Source organism: Microtus ochrogaster, chromosome 7, assembly GCF_000317375.1.
Source record: "Microtus ochrogaster isolate Prairie Vole_2 chromosome 7, MicOch1.0, whole genome shotgun sequence".
NCBI lineage: Eukaryota > Metazoa > Chordata > Mammalia > Rodentia > Cricetidae > Microtus > Microtus ochrogaster.
The window spans coordinates 64,011,340-64,015,166 of record NC_022014.1 but is presented as its reverse complement, the minus strand read 5'-3'; positions in this window follow the sequence as shown (position 1 = coordinate 64,015,166).

Genomic DNA, 3,827 nt, shown 5'->3' with positions numbered 1-3,827 from the left:
ATGACCACCCAAGCTTAAGCCTTGGAACAAGAAAGGCAATCACTGAGTTGTCCCGTAGCCTTTACACATGTTCTGTGGCACCAGCACCACCACTACTCAGAACAATAAAATTAACCTTTTTGTCAGCGAACCGCCTAGGTTCTTAACACATTGGCTGTGTCAAGATGACGCTGAGTATCTCCTCTTCAGCCCCTGGCTGTGAGGAGCTCACTGAAGTGGACGACAACCACAAACACCACATCTTCTATGAGAAGCATGGCCACAGAAGTACCTGCCGCTAGGTACTCTGGGCGAAGAGGGCTGTGTGGTCCAAAGCAGGAGTGGAAATGACAGACAAGGTTTCCTCATGAAGCAAGGGGTCTTGACCCATGGCAGAAGGCTCCTGCTGTTGAGTAAGGGGCGTTCTTGTCCTAGACCAAGGAGAACCGGAGGAAGGAAATGCGAGTCTCTCTGCAGATGCAGTGTGGATGTTGCTGAGTGTTCTCAACTTGGAATAAGAGAAGAGAAGGATGTTTTGGGGCTGACAGATACAGCTGTGTCCCAGCAGCTGGGGCCCCAACGAGCTCTGAAAAGAGTCTGAAAGAATCGGAAAGCTTTTCATTCTCTCTAAAGAAGATGATGTCCACCGATTCGTTGTCAGAAAGCTCTTAAACAGAGAAGCTAAGAAGTCCAGTACCAAAGTACCCAAGATTCAACATCTTATCATTCCTCGTGTCCTGTAACACAAACACTGACGTACTCTACGAAGAAGCAAGTCACAAAGAAAAGCAAAGAGAAGGCTTCAGAATATGCTAAACTTTTCTCCAGGAGAGTGAGAGAAATCAAAGAAAAGTGCCAGGATCAGATTAACGAGAGATGTAGGCTGTCTTTCCTGAGAACTTCGACTTTTAAGTTTGAGTCCAGTCAAAACTGTGAATCTTCAGGAGTAATAAGTTGTCAGACCTTGAAAAAAAGAAGTATAGCATTTAAGATCTTTCTGTTAATAGACAACTGCTGTGTTACCTGAGCAATAAATAAAAAGGATGGGGCCTACATCCACAGTTCAGTTTTGGAACCAAATCAAGCTTACATCAAAATCAACCTGTCGAAATTGTATGCAAAATTGTTATTGTACACATGGTGTGGAGGTATAGGATATTTGATTAAGTAAACATAATTAACATTATCTTTGTACAAATATACCATTTTTTTATATTTCTCCTTATCTACTGATTCCTATAAAACTAACTTTTAAAATCTGAGATACTGGAATTGGAGTGAAAATTTTACCTCTAGGGTTCTGATTGAAACACTTTCTCAAAAGAGTTCATAGTTTTTAGCAGAGTATGGAAAGAATTTGCACCCTTATGTCAAGAATGGCCTGGATTTTTGTATTCTCGTCGTTACCTTTTTATGTCTTATTTACATGTCAGAAAAACACAGCCAGTGGTCTATCCAGTCAGCTCTTTAAATTTGTGGGTTTTCCGTCCATAGATCTAACAGGTTGGAAATATTCGGAAAGAAAAAGTTATTGCCTGTACTGAACATGGGTAAACTTTTTTTTGTTGTCATTCCCTATACAATACAATAAAACAATGATTTCCATAGCCTTTCCATTGCCTTGCACATTCTTAGTGACCTAGAGATGATTGAAAGCATCCAAGACCGTAAGGATGTGGCTCAGGGTGAAGAGTGCCTGCCTTGTGTGCAGGAAGCCATGGGATTGATCTTCAGGGCCACAGCACAAACCTGTAATGCCAGAACTTGACAAGTGGAGGCCGAAGGATCAGGAGCTCAATGTCATTCTAAGGTCATCCTTGCTGGACAGCTGTTTCACAGCCATCTGAGCTGAGACCCTGTCTCTGACAAACAAAAACCTAAAAAATGGATTTAAAAAAAAAAACTTCAAGGTTTGTCTTCCAAGATCACAAAAACAAAACAACAATGAAACAAACTAGAAGGTACAATAGGTTGAACCTAAGGGCCACACACGGCCTCTTCACGACATAGAGTGTACCTGATGTGTGTCCAAGGGCAAGGCTGTTGAGAAGGCCATCATTTAGAGCACAGCAGAGGCCACTGCTGCAGGACTAGGAATCCACATCCAGCTCCAGGCCCAGAACTTTTCTTAGCTTTCTCAGGCCCTGTGTTTGGATATTTTAGCCTCCAAGTTGGCCACCATATGTAGACTTTCCTTTCTGAAAGTAAGTGTCTTTGATGCTTATATGCTTCACCAACCGTCAGCGAAGCGGCATTACTGAGTTGTGCCAGTCAATGCAAGGTGAAGTTTCTCCAAACAACATGTCAGTTTAGGGAAAACACAGTGAGTGTGGACTCTGAGTCATTTTGGTTTGAGACAGGAGCGGGAGGGTTGCCTATGATGTTAGACAGAAGTTTGGCATTTGTGCTATATAATCTCAAAACCAAACAGGTGACTTTGGAGGGGAAAAACAAAAGAAAGTCAAGAGATTAGTGTGTCTTTGAGGGTCACCAGCAAGTATGAGAGTCAAGAGGGAGAAGTACCGAAGGAACTTTGGGGGATGATGGGTTTGTTATCCTGATTGCGGTGCTGGGTTACACCAGCGTGCACAATGCTGAAATGTATTAATACTATCTATCTACACACCTTCTAAATACTGCAGTTTAATGTACCTCAATTGTACCTCAGTAAACTGTTTTTTCTAAAACAAAAAACTTTAAAAAGTGTTGTTCTAAGTCAAATCTATGCGTCTGTCCTCCTCTGGATTGCTGTCTCCTTTAACCTATGCCCCCTGTGAACCCCAATTATGAGATGCCACAAGAGAACAGGCCCAGGAAAGCCTCCCTTCTCCCTCGTCAGTCAGTCACTACTTTATAGTTTACCTGACTCCGGAGGACATAATTTATGAAAGCAGATAAAGAGTCACGGAGCTACAGAATGTCTGTGAGTTGACTGGGCTTCAGTTTAGATCCCTGAACTCACCTTGGCACTGTGGAAGAGCAGCATTTGGATACAACACTCTTATGAGGAACAATTGAAATATATGTCTGCTTCATCAAAGGAAACATGTTTGTGGGCACATCAGAACCCAAAATGCCAAAGACAAAAGAGAGAGTCCAAAAAGCAGAGAGAAGCAAATCCTTGTGCGTGATGGACCCTTGGTGAAATCGGAGCTAAATTCTCACCAGAACTGTGGACCTGAGAGCAGTGGAGTGGCATACTCAGCAAAGACATGGGGATGGCAACAGGCTCACAGAATGCTAAACATCAGTAATCTGTCGTGGGATGTTAGTACACTAGGTGAGATGAGCCTACCCTAACAGCCACACTTCCATAATTAATTAATTAATAATAAGTCTCTGTGTTGTTTTTTGGGGCTGGCAGCAGAAAAGAAAGTCTACATATGGTGGCCAACTTGGAGGCTAAAATATCCAAACACAGGGCCTGAGAAAGCTAAGAAAAGTTCTGGGCATGGAGCTGGATGTGGGTTCCTAGTCCTGCAGTCTCTCAGGTGGGCCAGGGCTCAGAACATGGACTTGCATGCACCAGCATTATGCTCTAAGCAGAGCCGCATGGCAGCTGACTTGGCGGTTTAAGATTTGTCTCACACGGTAAGCAAATGCTACAGGTGCTTAGTAAAGCCAGGTCAAGACAACCCTCCAAAAAGGTTCAATGTGCTTAAAAATGTGCTTAGATACCAAATAAAGAAAAGAATATGGCCGGGCGATGGTGGCGCAGGCCTTTAATCCCAGCACTCGGGAGGCAGAGGCAGGTGCATCTCTGTGAGTTCGAGACCAGCCTGGTCTACAGAGCTAGTGCCAGGACAGGCTCCAAAGCCACAGAGAAACCCTGTCTCGAAAAACCAAAA